The sequence below is a fragment of the Aegilops tauschii genome, chromosome 7 (assembly GCF_002575655.3).
Source record: "Aegilops tauschii subsp. strangulata cultivar AL8/78 chromosome 7, Aet v6.0, whole genome shotgun sequence".
Classification (NCBI taxonomy): Eukaryota; Viridiplantae; Streptophyta; class Magnoliopsida; order Poales; family Poaceae; genus Aegilops; species Aegilops tauschii.
In genome coordinates, this window is record NC_053041.3 from 484,901,191 (window position 1) to 484,910,665 (window position 9,475).

Here is a 9,475-nt window from a genome sequence, read left to right on the forward strand (position 1 = left end):
TCAATTCCTCATGAACTCTGCTATAACCCGCCATGACGTCACTTCACAGAACGGCAGTAACCCGCCATGACATCAGGCGCATTAACTGCGCACAAAGCCCAGGATATCTTAACAGATCCTTATCTTAATGAACCTCCGAAAATCGAGGCGTCTCTGTAAACACAAAATCATTTTTCGGCCTCCTCGATTCCCGCGCATGCCATCTATTCGCTCCCTTATAAATAGGGACAGGGGTCCTTTTCATTTTTCACCCTTGCCTCCTCGTCTTCATCTTCCTCCTCGCAACGCCTCTGCAGACCCGAGCTCCTCCGCCGCCGTCTTCCTCTAACGTCACCAACTCCGGCCGCTACATCAACCTGAATGGACCAGAGAGACGCGGCGCACTTCCGCTGCTCATCAGCATCAACAGGTACTCACTTTACTTCACCTCAGATCTGCACTAGGGTTTGCTCAGTTCATCGGAGTTCTTCGCCGTTCTTCCTTTTCCTCTTTAGATCGCGTAGTTGGATCTGAACACAATACCGAAGTTATGCGGTAACAGTTTTAGCATTCATTTCCAATCACACAAGATATCCCCTTTGTTCAAGATCCCTGAGCACACGAGTTCTTCTGCTGCCGCCACCTTAGGTTTAGAATTTATTTTATTTTCTGAACTGCTGTAGATCCAAAACCATAGAAACAATCCGCAGAACTTGTTTGTCCATCACTTAGCAAAAATTCACCTATAGATCTGTCGTACTGAAAACGTGGGGGCGGCTTATACGATAAGCCGTAACCCGCCATATAACATTAGTCCCCTTGTTAAGCCGCCAGTACATGCTCACAATCTGTATAACCCGACATTATCTTCCGGTTTAACCATGTTATTCTTAATAGCACCTATTCTTCTGCATATGAATTGGCCTTGCATAATGTACTTACTTTTTGATTACTGGCCGGCTTAATAGCATAACCTTAACCCATCAATATTTCCCTTTTTAGACTTTCATCAACAAAATGACCAAAACTGTCACCTCATGCAACGGGGTCACCTCCCGGGTTATCGAGCAAACACTGAACGAGCATGTTCAAGTGGGCATCTTAGCTGCAAAGGACGTCATCCATTGGAGGGCCCCAGGAACGGAGACCACTCCTAACCCCAAAGAAGGTGAAGTCATTGTCTTTACTGACCATATGCTCCGAGGGTTTACCACACCCGGCTCAAAGTTCTTTCGTGATGTGCTGCATTTCTTCAAACTCCATCCTCAAGACATCGGGCCCAATTCTATTTCAAACATCTGCAATTTTCAACTGTTTTGCAAAGTGTACCTTCAACAGGAGCCCACTGTAGAACTGTTCAGGGAATTTTATTACTTGAACCGGCAGACCGAGTTCACAGACGGACCCAGCCTAGAATTAGGTGGGATTTCAATTCAGAGGCGGAAAGAAGCCACTTTTCCTGCCGCCGCACTTCCCAGACATCCTAAGGACTGGAACCAGACTTGGTTTTACTGCCAAGACACATCTCCAGAAGGCGAGAATCCCCTGCCGAGTTACTGTGAAACCCGGCTTAGCAACAGACACCCTATCCCAGAGCGGATCAGCATAGAAGAACCGGCCAAGTATATGCCCATTTTTTCAAAGATCAAGGCCTTAATGGCTAATGGTTTTCTGGGATCGACTTAGTTCGATGCTGGGTTGCATGGAGAATTTTCCCCTTAAGATGTCGGCCCGGCTTTATGTGTGAGTACACTGGCGATGTCGAAGATCCCCAGCGCCACTACCAAATAGAACTGGATGATGATGATATCAATAGTATGACCAAAACACTGCTTAACGAGATCTTGGAAAATTGCAGTAAGACAGGCTTGAATCCTTTCTGCACCCTCAACAAACCGCCAGCTGTAAGTATTTTCAAACAACTTTCACTAAACCATTATTTGTCAATCTGCCTTCTCATTATTACTTGAACTTCTGCAGGCTGATTCCCCCTTTTGAAGCAAGAAGCTTCAGGATAAACCGGTCAAGAAGACCAGGACAAAGAATAAGGCTCTCAAAAAGCCTGCCAAGAAGAAAAGGAACACCTCAGAGCTATTTTCTTTGAATGATGACGAGTTGGAGGTAGAACTTGACTCCCTTGGCTCTTTCTTTATACACCTTATTGATGTTGAACACTCTCAGGATGACGCGGAAGGAAGTCAGGCGAATGTTGAAGAGGTAACTATCCTTTCCTCCGACTCAGAACCTTTGACAAGACAGAAAGTTCGTCAAGCGAGCTGGAAAGTAAGGTTTTTTCACCCGTTAGCTTATTTGGACCCCAACTTTATTTTGAAGAAACAACAGCATGAAGTTCACCGCACAACCCGGAATAGTGGCGGTGGAATTCTCTCCTCCGGTTTACCCAACACACCGGCTCCTCGCAAGCGCTGACCAGGGGTTTCACAGATTTTCGACTTAGCTTTTCCCAAGGCGGGCCTTATTCGACAACCCCTTAACCCTTCTGATTCAAACTATCAGGGAACTTATCACTCTTCTTCCGGCGACTCAACTAGAACTCAAATTCCTTGTTTCAAAACCGTGCCCGGGTGAGAACATTAAACTTGTTTGCTTTGACACTTGCTCAATTGATATACTAATTCCGTCATGTGTCTTATTTTCAGTGCTATAGCCAAGCCCAGCAAGAAGCTGAAAGTGAATAAACTGGCTGAAGATCCCAAAGCTGCTGACCCGGAGAAACAGACAATGTCTGAATCTTTGCATCAAACCTCCGAGCAGCCATTGACGATCCGCTGCCAGAAGAGCACCATGTCACCATGGACCACATGGATGTTAACCCGGCTCATGCTAAACCGCCCAGCCCTGCTCAGCCGGCTCAAGAAGCTGAAGACGTAATAGTTACTGGGACAACTTATACAACACCAGGAAACCCCACCATCTTATCCAAACACAGTGCCAAAGAAGAATTCTCAGCTGCTGACAAGGGCAAGTCGAAACTGGATTTGGAGAGTTATGCCCAGTTCAATGCTCATGAGATCCATGCGGATTATCTAAACCGCCTTCACACCAGCCGCGACTTTGAAGCCGGCCTGGTTAACCTCATGAAGGAGCGTTTTGAGGTAAGCACTAATAAAACCTTCTCATATAAGTATATATCTGTCAGCCACCAAGTCTACTGAATATGAAACAATTGAATTTGCTGTAGACTTAGATAACCTCTTTGAACTTGTAGCCACGCCATAGCATTTTGCAGCTGCTGAATCAAAACGAGTAGTCCCCAAGGGCCGACTTAAACTGGAAAGTTAAGCCGGAACTTCAAATTGTAGTACTCAATTTCGCATATGTAGCCCCAAGGGCCGGCTTAATCTGTATAGCTAAGCTAGGACTTATCACCATATTTATGAACAAATCCAAATATGCACCCCCCATGAACGGGCTGTAGTTGAAGAAAACTTAGCCGGGTCATTAAAGATTTGTCTTCAAAAAAGAGCAATGTACATTAGCCCCCAAGTGCCAAGTAAAATACTTGTATTATGTTTGGGACTTTAAATAAGACGATTATCATAACCATATACTGCTGCTTAATCTCTGTATCTTGCAGGCTGAATTAGACATGAAAGAATCCCAAGTGGTGGATCTGCGGCAGAACATCCAAACCCAGCAATCTGAAACTTCCAAGGCCAAATCAGAACTGAAAACCGCTTTGGAAAGCACTGAAAAGCTAAAGAAGGATTTCAGCGCTGAGAAAACCGGATGGGATACTGAGAAGGCGGCTCTGCTAAAAAGAGCAGAAGATGCTGAGGCTACTCTTAAACCGGTGATTGATGAGTTGTCCGGCTTGAAGCATCAAATCAATAGCATGACAGACGCCATCTTTGGTAAGCAATATTGTACTTCAATCTTTCATCACCAATGTATAACAATTAGTAGCCGGTTTATCAATATCTTTGTCAATGCAGTCTCCAGAATTTCCAACCTTGGCCCAGACATGCGCGTGAAGCTTAAAGCTGCATATACCCGGTGGAGCAGTTATACACTGGCGCTCAATGAGCTATAGCCGCCATGTTCCATACTAAACAGTCTCCGTCACTTATAGAAACACTTGACAAGCTGTCAGTCATACCCCAAAGGGTGGAAGAAATCAAGCGGTCAGCCGCCAGAGCTGGTGCCATCACCGCCCTTAGCCGGGCCAAAGCATGGCAGGCAGAACTTGACCCGGAGGAATTGGCCACTGGCTGCCCCAGCTTAAAAGAAGACGGGTCTCCCTTTAGGTCAGATGACTTCACCAAAATTGTAAGGGAGATGTGTCCTTTGGCAAGCAAGCTGGCGGAGGAAACTGATCTTGCCAAGTATCAGGCGGCTTATACTATTGAGAATGCAAAAGTGAAGGCGCCGGTTTATCCAGTCATGGATCTTATTCCACCAACACGTAAGCACACCTTTGCCCCTGATATTGATGCATCTACGCTCATAGATGATGAGGCTATATTCAAAGCCGTAACTAGCGTCAATTGGACATCACTTGATTTCCAGCCAGTGGAGGAAGAAGAAGAACCGGCGCTGGATAACCCGGAAGCTTCAACTCATCAAGACCAGGGCCACTGAACCACAAGGCGTCTCTCAGACTGCCAGATATAATTTGTACGCAGAGAAAACACTTATTCTTTTGGGCCGCACGAGGCCTTGTAATAGGCTAGCTGAAAACAATGATCTGCCATGCCATCGTGCATGTTCATCTACATAACACTTTAAACCGCCAATCTAATGTTGGAGGATCTGCTGTTTATGCTTATAACAGTATCAAGCATGTATGTCACGTTATCATATTCCCCGCACATCAGTAGAAAATTTGTGCCCTGGCGGTTTACCCCAGGGAGGGTCATGATGTCCCATATAAAATTTGCTGGTGACTGTATAGTCCATAACCAGGGCGGGTTATCAAAACCTCGCATATTCATATAACAAGTAAATAACATACCTATGAGATTTGTTCATACTGCCAGCTTACAGTGCCATATGCAGCAAGGGTAACAACCCAAACACTTAGAGCGCAAAACTCCAAGTACACAATCAAAGCATACTGGCGACTTATCGTCCAAAGCCAGGCCGGGTTATCAAAACCCCAGATATGCTCAAATATGAGTCATAAGGATTAAGGCTACATAGCCTGAATTATTTTAAACCATATATCAATATGGTACAAGGATATGAACCAAAACAATGTTCATAGAAAATAACAAATCAGAAAAACAAGGCTTTCATAGGTTGCCAAGCCTCAATATCAAGTGCTATTCATGGGATGCACAACCACTAAGTTAATCCTTCATTCAAACCTGTAAGCCGGGCCTCAAATGACCAACCACCGTTTTAACTTTGACAAGTTCAGGGTCTTTAGAAGATTGACTGTCAAGAGTACGGCGGGTCATTCCAGGATTACCTGGGCAGAGTGGCAGACTTACAAGGCAGGATAACCCAGAGTTTTGGTGAATACACCTGGCATCCAAGCCGATCAAAAGGGTAAATATAGCTATGTGCATTGAACAGGAAGCCCCCAAGTGATCTATAATAAACCATCAAGGCAGGTTACCCATGTTTGAACTACACATTACAACAAGTCCTCTTTGGTAACCTTGTAACTTGGGCAGAAGAAACCCCCAAGTCGTCTGCAACAAGGCGTATAAGCTGGATCAAAGGGTAGTCATAGCTATGCTCAGTGAGCAGGAAGCCCCCATGTTATTTGTAACAAGGCGTTCAAGCCGGATCAAAAGGGTAGTCACAGCTATGCTCAATGAGCAGGAAGCCCCAAGTGATCTTATGAACTGACAATAAAGACTCGGATACTCAGAAATGAAACGACAGAGGCCCTGAATTATCAGGGATGTCGGCTTTATTATACTTGATCATAATATATACATGGATGAAAAATGTACAACACAAGAGCCAGTGGCTCAAGTGTAATAAGGCTGAAGATGAGCAATGTTCCAAGGCCGGCGGGTCTCCTCCTCAGATTTGCATGAGTCCTTGTGATCTCGAATATCAATGAGGTAGTATGACCCGTTGTTCAAGTTCTTACTGACCACAAAAGGTCCTTCCCAAGGTGGGGATAATTTGTACATGTTTGTTTGATCCTGGATGAGCCGGAGCACCAAGTCACCTTCTTGAAAGGTTCGGGTTTTAACCCGGCGGCTATGATAATGACGCAGATCTTGCTAGTAAATCACCAAACGAGCCGCCGCAAGGTCACGCTCCTCATCCAGAAGGTCAAGATCGTCCTGACATGATTTTTCATTTTCAGCTTCAACATAAGCCGCCACACGGGATGAGTCGTGACGGATGTCACTAGGAAGAACCGCCTCTGCTCCGTAAGCCATGAAGAAAGGCATATAACCCGTGGATCTGTTGGGGGTAGTATTGATACTCGACAGCACTGAGGGCAACTCCTCAACCCAACAACCCAGCATCCTCTGCAAAGGGACCATAAGCCGGGGCTTTATGCCTCTCAAGATTTCTTGATTGGCTCTTTCATCTTGACCATTGGACTGGGGTGAGCAACAGATGAAACATCAAGACGAATATGTTCTCATTGAAAAAATTCTTTCATAGCACCTTTAGACAGATTAGTACCATTATCAGTTATGATGTTGTGAGGGTAGCCAAAATGGAAAATCACCTTTTTAAGGAATTGAACCGCCGTTGCCACATCAGATTTACTGACCGGCTCTGCTTCAACCCACTTTGTAAATTTGTCAACCGCCACCAACAGGTGGGTCTTTTTGTCCTTGGATCTCTTAAAAGGTCCAACCATATCCAGCCCCCAGACCGCAAACGGCCAAGTGATTGGAATCATCCTCAATTCTTGAGCCGACACATGAGCTCGTCTGGAAAATTTCTGACAACCGTCACACTTGCTAACCAGATCCTCCACATCAGCATGAGCCGTCAGCCAATAAAACCTATGACGAAAAGCCTTAGCTACAAGAGACTTAGAGCCGGCATGATGGCCACAATCTCCTTCATGAATCTCCCTTAGAATTTCGCGGCCCTCTTCACGAGAGATACATCGCTGAAACACCCTTGTGACACTGCATCGGTGTAACTCGCCATTGACAATGGTCATTGACTAAGACCTCCGGGTTATTTGCCTGGCCAAAGTCTCATCCTTAGGTAACTCACCCCGGGTCATATAAGCCAAATATGGAACTGTCCAATCAGGAATAGCATGAAGAGCCGCCACCAGCTGTGCCTTCGGGTCAGGGATAGCAAGATCCTCTTCCGTAGGCAATTTAACTGAAGGGTTATTCAGAGCATCAAGAAAAATATTAGGTGGTACCGGCTTACGCTGAGACCCCAGCCAGCTTAAAGCATCAGCCGCCTCATTTTTCCTGTGATCAACATGTTCCACTTGATAACCCTTGAAATGACCAGCAATAGCATCAACCGCCCGGCGATAAGCCGCCATGAGCGGGTCTTTGGAATCCCAAGTTCCTGAGACTTGCCGAGCCACCAAATCTAAGTCGCCAAAGCACCTTACCCGGCTTAGATTCATCTCTTTAGCCATCCGAAGACCATGGAGCAAGGCCTCATACTCAACTGCATTGTTAGTACAAGGGAACATCAACATTAAAACATAGCAAAACTTATCACCTCGTGGGGAAGTCAAAATAAATCCAGCCCTCGAGCCTTCTGAAGGAAATATGCCCTAGAGGCAATAATAAAGTTGTTATTTATATTTCCTTATATCATGATAAATGTTTATTATTCATGCTAGAATTGTATTAACCGGAAACTTAGTACATGTGTGAATACATAGACAAACAGAGTGTCACTAGTATGCCTCTACTTGACTAGCTCGTTGAATCAAAGATGGTTAAGTTTCCTAGCCATAGACACGAGTTGTCATTTGATTAACGGGATCATATCATTAGAGAATGATGTGATTGACTTGACCCATTCCGTTAGCTTAGCACTTGATTGTTTAGTATATTGCTATTGCTTTCTTCATGACTTATACATGTTCCTATGACTATGAGATTATGCAACTCCCGAATACCGGAGGAACACTTTGTGTGCTACCAAACGTCACAACGTAACTGGTGATTATAAAGGTGCTCTACAGGTGTCTCCGATGGTGTTTGTTGAGTTGGCATAGATCGAGATTAGGATTTGTCACTCCGATTGTCGGAGAGGTATCTTTGGGCCCTCTCGGTAATGCACATCACTATAAGCCTTGCAAGCAATGTGACTAATGAGTTAGTTGCGGGATGATGCGTTACAGAACGAGTAAAGAGACTTGCCGGTAACGAGATTGAACTAGGTATTGAGATACCGACGATCGAATCTCGGGCAAGTAACATACCGATGACAAAGGGAACAACGTATGTTGTTATGCGGTTTGACTGATAAAGATCTTCGTAGAATATGTGGGAGCCAATATGAACATCCAGGTTCCACTATTAGTTATTGACCGGAGATGTGTCTCGGTCATGTCTACATAGTTCTCGAACCCGTAGGGTCCGCACGCTTAACGTTCGGTGACGATCGGTATTATGAGTTTATGTGTTTTGATGTACCGAAGGTAGTTCGGAGTCCCGGATATGATCACGGACATGAGGAGGAGTCTCGAAATGGTCGAGACATAAAGATTGATATATTGGATGGCTATATTCGGACACCGGAAGTGTTCCGGGTGATTTCGAAGAAAACCGAGTGCCGGAGGGTTACCGGAACCCCCCCCCCCCCCCCCCCCCGGGGAAAGATTGGGCCTACGTGGGCCATAGGGAAGAGGGGAGGCAGCCCACAAGGGGCAGCTGCGCCCCCTCCCTATAGGGAGTCCGAATTGAACTAGGGAGGGGGGCTCGCCCCCCTTTCCTTCTCCTCTTCCTCTCCTTTCCCTCTTTCCCCTTCTCCTCCTAGTTGGACTAGGAAAGGAGGAATCCTACTCCCACTAGAGGAGGATTCCTCCCCTCCTTGGCGCACCCTAGGGCCGGCCTCCCCCCTTGCTCCTTTATATACGGGGGCAGGGGGCACCCTAGAACACAAGAACAAACATTGTCTTAGCCGTGTGCCCCCCTCCACCATAATCCACCTCGGTCATATCGTTGCAGTGCTTAGGCGAAGCCCTGCATTGGTAACTTCATCATCACCGTCATCACGCCGTCGTGCTGACAAAGCTCTCCATCGACACTCAGCTGGATCGAGAGTTTGTAGGACGTCACCGAGCTGAACGTGTGCAGATCGCGGAGGTGCCGTACTTTCGGTACTAGGATCGGTCGGATCGTGAAGACGTACGACTACATCAACCGCGTTGTCATAACGCTTCCGCTTTCGGTCTACGAGGGTACATAGACAACACTCTCCCCTCTCGTTGCTATGCATCACCATGATAGATCTTGCGTGTGCGTAGGATTTTTTTTGAAATTACTGCGTTCCCCAACAGTGGCATCCGCGCCAGGTATATGCGTAGATGTTATATGCATGAGTAGAACACAAAGAGTTGTGG

The 9,475-nt window shown here is 46.0% G+C and overlaps 1 long non-coding RNA gene across 1 annotated transcript; it reads left to right on the top strand.

Annotated features, from left to right (window-relative positions):
* The first annotated feature begins 3,577 nt into the window (after positions 1 to 3,577).
* On the top strand, positions 3,578 to 4,800 carry LOC120967934 (uncharacterized). Its single transcript, XR_006667011.2, has 3 exons — positions 3,578 to 3,854; positions 3,936 to 4,405; positions 4,510 to 4,800. It is a non-coding gene; the product is annotated as an uncharacterized lncRNA (long non-coding RNA).
* The last annotated feature ends 4,675 nt before the right edge of the window (positions 4,801 to 9,475 follow it).